The following is an 11,515-nucleotide window of genomic DNA, read 5'->3' as shown; positions in this document are numbered from 1 at the left end:
ACTCATACCTGTTCCCATTCCATTCCCTGCCCATCCCTAATAACCAATCATCTGTTCTCCACCTCTAATTTTATCTCTTTGAGAATGTTATGTAAAAAAAATAAACTATTTGAGACGGACCTCTTTTTCACTAACATGTTGGACCCCTTGCATGTATCAGTAACTCATTCCCTTTATTGCTGAGTAGTATTCCATTATTTGGGTATATTAGAGTCTATTCAACCATCCACCCACTGGATGACTCCTGGGTTGATTTAAATTTTCATTCATGTCCTTTTGTCTTTATTTTGTTTCATTCTTTCCTCCTTCTTTACTTCCTCCTCCTCCTCTTCTCAGTAAACTTACTGAAGTATAACATACATGTGGAAAATTATAAGGGTACAGTGCTATAAATTTCCCACAAAGGGAACACAGCTGGTAAGCAGCACTCTGGCTAAGAAAAAGAACATTTTGGGAATTCTCTGGTGATCCAGTGGTTAAGACTCTGGGCTTTCACTGCCATGGGCCTGGGTTCAATCCCTGGTTGGGGAACTGTGATCCCACAAGCCATGTGATGTACGAGAACAAAACAAAACAAAAAACACAAGTGCTACCCAGAAGTGCCCCACCCAAGGCATCCAGTATTTTGACTTCTAGTACTAGATTAGTCTTGCCTATTTTTGAGCTTCATATAAATGGAATCATTCAGCACATACTCTTTCGTATCTGGCTTCTCTTGTAAGATTTATCAAGTATTCTCTTGAACCATTTCTAAGAATGACTGACTGCCAACTTTAGGAAGCAAATACCAATGTGGATACTCTCCAAGGTATGTCATAGTTATATATGGCCTAATGTCAGCTGCCAACCAGTAGCAGTTCTGATGTCTAACAAGCAGCAATGATGAGGATGATGCTGTGATCTAAGTAAGTTCTGGAATATGTACTACTGTGTACCAAACTCCTACCCTCTCCTCCTTCTTAGTCCATCTTTTCAAGGAAATAAGAGTCGCTTTTATGGAGGAATAGTTTTGGTAGGGGGAAGCAGATATTACCAAGGAGCAAGACTAATGAGTTGGACCAGGGATCATAGCCCTGAGCAGTGATGAACCATCATCATCAGCTTCTTGGTATCGCAAGAAGGGGCACCCTAAAGGTATCAGTCAGTCGCCTGATCTGTGCCTCCAACCCTCTCCCCCACATTTCCTCCCCTTTAACAGAACTGCTGCTGTGGTTATAATTTAAAAACCCTACATGCAAGTAAGAGTGGATCAGGGAAATGATGGAAGTTCTCACAGATGATAAAATTGTTCTTTGCTCCAGAAAAGAGGAAGTGGTTATTTCCGTCAAGATTAGTTCTTGAGGAGACAGAATGGCTATCTCTGAATTTAATCCTTTCCTGTATTCTTGTGAATTTTCTGTTCCTCTTGCAGATATCATCTATTGATCATCTTGGGATTCAGACTTTCCCACACTGAATATGATGCTGTCATGAAGCGTTTGCTGGGGCTAACATGCCAGGTGGCTCAGTGGTAAAGAATCCTCCTACCAGAGCAGGACACGTGGCTTCGATCCCTGGGTAAAGATCCCTTGAAGTAAGAAATGGCAACCCACTCCAGTATTCTTGCTTGGAAAATCCCATGGAAAGAGGAGCCTGATGGGCTATGGTCCATGGAGTCGCAAAGAGTCGGACATGACTGAGTGACTGAGTATGCACACACGCTTGCAACGTAACATAGCTGTTCTGTACTGTACTTTCTCACTCTGTTTTATACAAGAAGAACTAACACTGAAAAGATAAGAAAATTTCCCAGTGACTCAGTGGTAAGTGGTAGAGCCAGGTCTTGAACCCAGGACCAACACTGAGAGCCCTACTCTCTACACAGCCTGCAACAGCTCCCAGAAAATGGGTCTGTGGCTGAGTTGAATCGAGTGTTCAGTGGCAGAATGTTCTGTGATAGGTCAAAGAAAGTGGTTGTTAAAAAATTGCCTAAATCATCTTAGTCCTGTCCTTACCTATGTGAGGCTTGTTCGTGCGCATCCAAATTCAAATGCTGACAATTATTAGAAGTAACAACCAACGTATTATTGAAAGCAAGAAAATTGAGGTCCATGCTATCATATCCACAAATCAGATAACTGGGTTAAACATGTGGGTGACGGAGCCCACTTGCTGTGTAGGTTATTATTTTTTCCATCTTTTGTTACTTTCGTCTGTTAGGTCAAGATAATATTTTTTAAGTTAATTAATTTGTTTTCAGCTTATTTTGATTGGAGGATAATTATGATACTGTAAATTTTTTTTGCCATACATCAACATGAATTGGCCACAGGTATACATGTGTCCCCACTGTCCTGAACCCCCTCCCACCTCCTTCCCCACCCTATCCCTCTGGATCGTCCCCGAGCCCCGGCTTTGGGTGCGCTGCTTCACTCATTGAACTTGCACTCAACTATTTTACATATGGTAATATAGAAAATAATTGTAATACTTAAATAACCAGTGTAAAGCACTTGGGTAAAGAAGAGTGTTTAGCACCCTTGGGCTTGGTTCTTGTTAGCTGCCATTGTCGTCAGCATCACCATTTCCTGGAGAATGTGGACAAGGATGTGAAAGTGATGGGAGTGGTTTGGAGTGTGACCCGAGGCTGGGTTGCTGGGCTAAGATACCTCTGTAGTTAGTAACTGCCTTGTCTAAGAAGGCAGTTACTGCTAGTTGCCGAATCTTATATTTGAACAAGCTTCATCATCCAGGCTGTTTAATGAAGAAGGACTCTGATGCACACAATTTATTTAGGAGACTTGGTTAATCCTTGGGGCATTTAAAATGAACAATTTATATTTGAGAAAGATTCCTATTTGGAGATAAATATTAATACTCATTTTGAAAATATTCACTAGCTATTGTGTTGCACCTTTCTCTTTACTTTTGAAATATGATAACGTATTCAACCAAGCCTACGAGGGCTGTGCTAACAGTTCCATCCAACCAGAACCACATTCCGTCTTACCAGTCCGCCACTCCCTTCAACAACGACCCCTCTCATTCCTGGTGCTCTGCTGAGGCTGTATTCCCAGAGGCTCTCAGCTCTAAGAAAGGTGATTGGTTGGTTCCTTCTGCATCGTCCTTGTCCCTGGCTGTAGATTTGACTTAAATCTCATGTACCCTATATGTAAACCATATGGACACCATCTGAGAAGAGTCTTTCTTCTCTGTTAGCTTTTCAGCGCTAAGCTGAAACCTTCTGAGCCTGCTTTCCTCTGGCCCCTTCAGTCTCTGTTATGGCTCGTTTGTTCTAAATCCTGGAATTTCCAAGGTCATGACAAAGTGAGTGTGGGGGTGGTTGACACTTGTTACAGTACTCTGGATTCACAGGTATTGACTCTGGCAAAACTTCACTGTTGAGTGAGAGATGCTTTATGTTAACTGTTTAAATCTATACTTCGCCAGAACATGGGATCTCTGCCCATATGTTGGCAATGATTATCTGGCCAGGGTTTCAGGAATTGTTCTGACTTCTAACGTTATGTCTTGCTGTCATTCACTGGCCCAGAGTTGTGTTAAGAATACATGTAGTCAAGTCCCTGGGCTCATAAGGTATTAGGACCTATCGCCATCTAGGTTGTGATCATTTACATTCTGCCGCTCAGCCTCCATTCTCTTTCTGTTGTTAATGAATCTGTTAATGACCTCTGTAGGTCAGGAGTACCACCTGCCCCCAACTCTCTTTCCAGACACTGATGGCACCTCTGACGACAGCTGGGCACATGACCTGGGTCTGGCTGATCAGAACATGTCCTCCCTTTTGCATCAATGATTGATTCAAGGTTGATTATATAATACTCCTTTGCAATGAGGCTCAACTGTAAATCAGCCTAGCACCTTTGCTTGAGACACAGGTCAAGAATCACCCTTTCTCCTCACTGGACTTGAAACTGTGAGGCTATGAGTCTGGAGCTTCTGGCAACCAGTGTGCCTCCCTCAGAAGCAGACGGAGGGAGATGAAGTGAGCTGTGATGCTCTCATCTGAGGCAGTACTTCCAGTCACATCTGCAGTCGCCTCTTCCTGGACTTATTCAGTTTCAAGAGCTGATATATTTACTTTTATTTTATTTTATTTTTTTTTTGGTTAAGCCAGTTTGAGCCATTTCTTTTCTATAACTGAAAGAGTTCTGACTGATGCTAGATGATTGCTAGGTTGGTTTATATTCCATGTGGGAAATTCTTGCTATTTTAGAGAAGGGAGAGGGAACCTAAGAAACTTTAGTGCCGGAAATTTTGCCTAGAAACAAATCAGTGGGCACTGGGCCTGGTCAAGGGAGGCAGACCAGCTAGAATTCAGAATTACAGTCTGTCCTAAACTATCATGAGGATATACTAATTCAAATTAAAATATATTATTTTTAAGCATTTGTGATCATTTACAGTATTTTGGGGGCTGGTGGCTCAGTGGTAAAGAATCTTCCTGCCAATGCAGGAGATGTAGGTATGATCCCTGGGTAGGAAAGATCTCCTAGAGAAGGAAACGGCAACCTGCTCCAGTATTCTTCCCTGGAAAATCCCATGGACAGAGGAGCCTGGCAGGCTACAGTCAATGGGGTCACAAAGAGTCGGACACAACAGTTTCCTCATCTGTATAATGGGCATATCCAGAGTGCCTATCTCAAATAATCATTAAGGCACATCGAACAGAATGTCTAATACCTCCTCCATAAATATAAGCTATCACTATTAATAATGCTCTGAACTTTTTCTCTTGGGATTGTGTGATGCATCATCTTATGTCTCTGAACCAGAACTAAGAGTCAAAATAATGTAAACTAGAAGTACAAGCTCTCCAGAAAGAAGACATTAGGGTTTTTAAACATTCCTTAGGCTAACTAAGATTTGTTCGCCAGCTCTTCCAAGTTGGTAAGTAAAGGGAAATCTAAGCACTGGTTGTTTTCTTCTGTTTAGTGACGGACAAAGTTGTCTAATGATTGTTCCTCTTGCTCGGTTTAAGGCTGCTCTAAGTTGTCCACGACAGTCCTTCTTCCTGATGGAATTAAGAGTTCAGACCCAGCTTTACCTCCTGGGCACTTAAAAACACAATGAAAAACAAAACCAGAGCACAAATCAAAACCCTCGTCACATTCAATTTCTCTCCTTAGTACTAAGGGTAGGAACTCTTGTCTCCATTTTATAGGTGAGAAAATGACGTCTCAGAGAGGAGGGACTGTTGGGCACAGCTGGTACCTGGTGCAGCTGGGACGGTGGCTGCCCTCTTAGCCACCGCATGTGCCGCCCCTTGCCTACGGACTCTCCAGTCCAGCAGGGTGAAGTCCTCAGCCTCTGGCTCCTGAGCCCACATTTGTTCAGTGCAGGTCTGAGAGCATCAGCAGGCCTAGTGCCTAACAGTTAGTACCCCCATGGCCACCTGAAAGGCTGATAGTGGGATTTTCCAGTGGCAAACTACAGACTGTGGGGACAGAGCTGGATCACTCTAAGGAAAAAAGACGTCTTTCCTGGGAAGAATTGTTATATTCTCGTTACATCTGCCTGCTGCTCTGAAAATTTGGAGAAGATGTCTCACCATGGAAGGGCAATCATTCTTTCCTAGTGAACCACTCAATAATTGATTTGATTATACATGGTTAATATAGAAATCAGACGTAGGTAAAATGTACCTACTCTTTTTTTTTAATGCCGAAAAGGGGGAAATAGAGATGTTTTATTTGAAACAAATGGTTTATTTTACATGAATTTTTGTATAGATGACATGCCTTGTTCTATGATGAATTTATTTATAAGATGAATTTAAAGCAGTGGTAATGAACACTTTCCATCACCCTTACCATCTTTGAAGTGTCCCCTATCACAGTGATGGCTGTTATCTGAGGTCTGTTATTACTGTTAGATGTTATTATTGGCTTGCCTTGTCTCCCTGTGATGTGTGTGTGTGTGTGTGTGTGTGTGTGTGTGTATGGCGGGGGTGGGGGTGTCACTTGGTGACAGTAGAAATTAACAAAAGGCATGAGCAGAGACTGAAACAGCATTGACCAAATGAATGCTAGTGATCCTCATCAGACAGCAATGACCAGGGGTGTGTTCTCGAATAGTCAGGACCACCGCACTGCACAACACCAAAGGTTCCATTTGCAATAGATTCAGACATCCAAGGTTCCTTAGAAGCCAAAGGGGGACTGTGCTAAGATATGATGGAGAGGGAAGGGCTGAAATGTGGTGGAGGTGTGCATGTGTGGCTTCTTGGCTGCTCAGAGTTCATTCACTCTATTTCTAATAGCTTCTCACTTTAACTGGGAATCTACTCTCCTACTCCTAATGTAGATAGAGCAGTCAAAGCTTCATCTTCCCCTGACTGCAGAGACGGGCCGTGACAAGCCACTGGGACACACATTCCTTGGTTGAAGCTTCTGAGATAGAGTCTGACAGAGAGACTTAGCCTGAATACAGGCTGGCCTGCTCCTGAGAAATTTCTGAGCTTTTGGAGCCCAACTGTAAAACTGTTCTGATTTGAGCAAATCTAAAGCTAAGAACTGGACATGGAACAACAGACTGGTTCCAAATAGGAAAAGGAGTACATCAAGGCTATATATTGTCACCCTGCTTATTTAACTTCTATGCAGACTACATCATGAGAAATGCTGGGCTGGAAGAAACACAAGCTGGAATCAAGATTGCCGGGAGAAATATCAATAACCTCAGATATGCAGATGACACCACCCTTATGGCAGAAAGTGAAGAGGAACTAAAAAGCCTCTTGATGAAAGTGAAACAGGAGAGTGAAAAAGTTGGCTTAAAACTCAACCTTCAGAAAACAAAGATCATGGCATCCGGTCCCATCACTTCATGGGAAAGAGATGAGGAAACAGTGGAAACAGTGTCAGACTTTATTTTTGGGGGCTCCAAAATCACTGCAGATGGTGACTGCAGCCAAGAAATTAAAAGACGCTTACTCCTTGGAAGAAAAGTTATGACCAACCTAGACAGCATATTGAAAAGCAGAGACATTACTTTGCCAACAAAGGTCCGTCTAGTCAAGGCTATGGTTTTTCAAGTGGTCATGTGTGGATGTGAGAGTTGGTCTGTGAAGAAAGCTGAGTGCCGAAGAATTGATGGTTTTGAACTGTGGTGTTGGAGAAGACTCTTGAGAGTCCCTTGGACTGCAAGGAGATCCAACCAGTCCATTCTAAAGGAGATCAGCCCTGGGTGTTCTTTGGAAGGAATGATGCTGAAGCTGAAACTCCAGTACGTTGGCCACCTCATGCAGAGTTGACTCATTGGAAAAGACTCTGATGCTGGGAGGGATTGGGGGCAGGAGGAGAAGGGGACGACAGAGGATGAGATGGCTGGATGGCATCATGGACTCAATGGATGTGAGTTTGGTTGAACTCCGGGAGGTGGTGATGGACAGGGAGGCCTGGTGTGCTGCGATTCATGGGGTCGCAAAGAGTCGGACACGACTGAGGGACTGAACTGAACTGAACTGAAAGCTAGGAAGAAACATGGATAACAATGGCAGGAATACAAGTTTGTAATGAGATAGAGGCATAGATTTCTCTATAATAAATGAGCATTGTAGAAGAGGGACCAGTGTTCATAGCAGAAGAGTATTAGGGAGAAGAGTCTGGGGAACTGCATCATGAGAAGTTCTGGATCTGAAATCTGTTGGAAGATAACAAGATTCAAGATGCGATGTGTCTCCCAAGTTACAGTCAGCTCCAACAAGCATTTGAGATGGCTATGGCGCATGGCTGTGGCTGTATTCTCACTCCTTTAGCTTAGCTGAATGTTGTCGGGTCCAAAGATTCCACCAATGCTCTTTCTCCAGTCATCTAGGGTCATCTTCACTCTTTAAGGCATCTTGGTTATGGTTTTCCCATCTTTTCTCCCAGCACATCATAACTAGATTAAGCTTGGCCTCTGACAGTGTTTAGAAAAAAGAAACATTTCTATTTAGTACAACACTTTGAACTCTTTGGAGAAGTGTTATCATAGATCTGGTAGAAGAGTGAACTTTTGTGACAGTAATTTGATGATTTATTTTCAAAAAATTTTAAACCGCAGTTTGGAAAACTGCTCTATTGAATCTGTGTATCCATAAACATTAGTCAGTACTCAAGGAATAATATTTCTGTTGCCATACGTTACCTCCCATTGTATTTACTCCTCCTCCCTGTACTTTTTGCCTCACATTCTGCCTGCAGCATCTGACTAACTCTGCTGAAGGGAAACTATCTTACTCAGCTCTATTCATCATTTTTTTTTCCCCAGGCTGTGCTAACAATGAAAAAAAAAAAAAAATCCCCAAACACCCCATATGCTTAACTGAGTATGAATGTGCTGCCACTTATGGAGTTGAGTGTTTTAGAACTTCCCCAGGCGCAAAGGACTCAGAAACGATTGTGGATTATAACAGAAGATCTCTATTTATGTCATTCCAGGAAAGATGTGTTTTCCTAGGCTCTAAGTCTGACCTTTCTCTGCTTATTGAGTCCTTACTGTTGGCCTCTGAAAGTTATTCATTGACCACCTGTATCACCTAGTTATAGTGATAAGTTAATTCAAGGATTACTTGAATCACAGAACATGGCACGTATACTCAGAAACCAGATATCTGGGCTCAGGCAGAAAATTGGAGAGCAGAGGCAGGCACTGAAGGGCGCCTTCAGCATTAAGATAGGAACCTGTTTCAATTCTGTGTGACTCCGTATGGGGAGTGCTCCATGGAAAGTCAGCCTAGGATAGCACAGGAGAAGTAAGCTGCTTCCGCTTCTATTTCCCTTGTCTCTATAGAGGGATCTGAAGGCACTGGCCCTGTCTTTGGCCAGAAGAAAGTCTCTGGATTATTAGACCAGGAAAGAGGGTGAGGGAAATAGAAACAGTCAAACTTCTGTTTTCTCTAGAGCGCTAGAGCCTAGCTCTAAAAATACTGACTGAGATGCTTTTGTGGCTCTTTACTCCCTCTTGTGGTGAGGTGGTGCCACTGTTTTCTAGCTATCCTAGGGATTTTTGTTTCCACCTGAGGCAGAAATCATTCATCATTTAACATGAGAACATACTTAGGTTGGATGTAACTATCCAATAAGGCAATGAGCAGAGGTTCTGTGCTGCATGTGGGCACATCTCTCAGAGGGTTAAGGGATTCATCTGTTAAAAGTTTCAAGCATGTAGATTCACTGTTCCCACCGAGAGACGGTTTAACAAATACTTTTTCCACCAACTGTTGGATTAGTTGGGGGATTTTAGGATCTGAGGAAGGAAAAAAGCACCATATATCACCCTTCCATACCAACTGAGGTATAAATAGTATAAGATTGCCCTGCAAAAAAAAAAATGTAGAATCTGATTTCACATATACATTTCAGTGGTATTTTATTGATTTATATATAAAACGTCACAAATATATGTATTTTGCTATGAGTAGTGGTAAATATTCTTTACTTAAAATTTTCTACATTATTGTTTAACATTACATCCAAACTTTTAGCAAGCAGGTGCCTACTTTGTGAAACCGGATATTTAGTTCATCATCATTTCTGTACAGATTTGTAAGTAGATATATGTGATATAATATATGCAATAATACTGGAGTCATCTTACTCATTGGATATTTTGTCTTCTATTAATATACTTCATTTTGCAGCACGGGGAGGAGTGGAATAAATGGCACAGTGTAATTGGGAGGCCCATTTCTTAGAAACTTGAATGGGACGGGCAGTTGTACAAGAAAATGTACCAGAGGAGGATTCTATTTTTCCAGTAAAAATGAGCTGGCAGAAAATTTTACAGCACTGTACGTTGCTTTAGGATCATTCTCAATAGGGCCAAGAGCATTCATTGTGTTGCTCAGTAGTTCTTAGTACTTCGGTAAATTATGCTACAGAAAAACAAAAGCAGAGTCTTTGCAGCCACAAATTCTATAAAGGCATGGCTTTAACTGGCGTGGCTGCTTAGGCGTGCTCAAGTTAGCTCTAAACATTTATCTCCTCTGGTGTGGTAGGCAACCTCTAAGATAAAGTCACTCCCTTGTGTAATCTCTCCCTTTTGAGTGTGGACTGGACTTACTGATTTGCTTCCAATAAACTGAATGCCACAGAAGTAATGGGTTGTTATTTCTAAGATTAGATGACAAAAAGACTAGGCTTGCCAAGGCTTGGTAGCAACCAAGATGTCCTTTGATAGATGAAAAGGTAAATAAACAGTGGTACCTCCAGATAATGGAATATTATTTAGAGCTAAAAAGAAGTGAGCTATCAAGTAATGAAAAGACATGGAGGAAACTTAAATGCATATTTCTTAATGATAGGAACCAATAAAAGTTACCTGCTGTCTATGATATCCTGGAAAAGGAAAAAAACAATAGAGACAGTAAATGATCTGTGGTTTCCATGGGTTAAGGAGAGGGAGGGATGAACAGGGAGAGCCCAGAGGATTTTTAAGGCAGTGAAACTGTTCTGTGCAGTTCAGTAATGGAGGATACCTGTCAGTATACATTTGTCAAAACCAATAAAATGTATATCACCAAGACTGAACCCTAATGTAAAATATGGACTTTGGGTGATAAGGGTGTGTTAATGTAGGCTCATCAGTTGTAAGAAATATACCACTCTGGTGGGAGATGTCAATGGTGTGGGCGGTTGTACATGTATAGGGGAAGAGGGTGTATAAGAAACTCTGTACTTTGTGCTTAATTTTGCTGTGAACCCAAAACTGTTCTAAAAGATAAAGTCTGGTGTGTTTTTTGGTTTGTTTGTTTTTTAAAGAAACACCATGACTTCAGTTTAGATGCCTTTATTTGCTCACTCTGAGGGAGGCCAGCTGCTGAGCTGGGAGTAGCTTTATGGAGAGAGGCCCACATGGCAAGGAACTGATATCTCCAGCCAATAACCAGTAATGACCAGAGGTCTGCCAGTGGCCACAGCAGTGGGCTCAGAGTGGGTCCTCCCCAAATGGGCCTTGAGCTGACTGCCGCCAATCGAGACCTTGATCACAGCCTTGCGTAGGACGTTTTGAGAGGCTCTGAGTTGGAGGTACCCAATTAAACTATGTCCAGATTTCTGACTCATAGAAACTGAAGTAATCAATAAATATTTGTGAATTTTAACTGTTTAGGTTTTGTAGTAATACGTTGGGTAGCAACAGATAACCAATATATTTAAAAGGAATGAAATCAGAGTATGTTGTCTGATAGTAAGACATTCAGCTCAAAATCATCGACAAAAAGATTACTAGGAAATTCCCTTATATTTGGTATTGAAAAATACACCTGTAAAGAACTCATGCATCAAGAAAGAAAAGATCATAGAAACTAAAAAGCATGTTAATCTGGAAAATCTCAAAGTTTTCTAGGAGTAAAAAAGAAAGGTTTTTAGAAGGAAGAGAGAAGATTGTGGATTATAATGAGTCATGAAGTAGTCTAAACAAGACAGAGAAGACGACAGAAAGAAGCTCTGCGTGTCAAGAGAGAGATACAAGTGATGTGTTAGAGGTCACGTGACAGGAAAGGATTCTGCAATGTGAGTACTTGAGCCCA

At 41.8% G+C, this 11,515-nt stretch overlaps 1 long non-coding RNA gene across 2 annotated transcripts in view; it reads left to right on the top strand.

Annotated features, from left to right (window-relative positions):
- The first annotated feature begins 1,411 nt into the window (after nucleotides 1-1,411).
- LOC138441159 (uncharacterized) overlaps nucleotides 1,412-11,515 on the top strand; it is a 25,914-nt gene continuing 15,810 nt past the window's right edge. The window contains exon 1 of one of the 2 annotated variants that reach the window (XR_011257270.1): nucleotides 1,412-1,802. This is a non-coding gene — a long non-coding RNA (uncharacterized lncRNA). Of the gene's footprint in view, nucleotides 1,803-9,207; nucleotides 11,499-11,515 lie in introns of those variants that run through there. The other variant, XR_011257269.1, reaches the window with a different exon arrangement.

This window comes from Ovis canadensis, chromosome 5 (genome assembly GCF_042477335.2).
Source record: "Ovis canadensis isolate MfBH-ARS-UI-01 breed Bighorn chromosome 5, ARS-UI_OviCan_v2, whole genome shotgun sequence".
Classification (NCBI taxonomy): Eukaryota; Metazoa; Chordata; class Mammalia; order Artiodactyla; family Bovidae; genus Ovis; species Ovis canadensis.
Note: the sequence above shows the minus strand (reverse complement) of the source record. Positions and strands in the feature narration are given on the sequence as shown.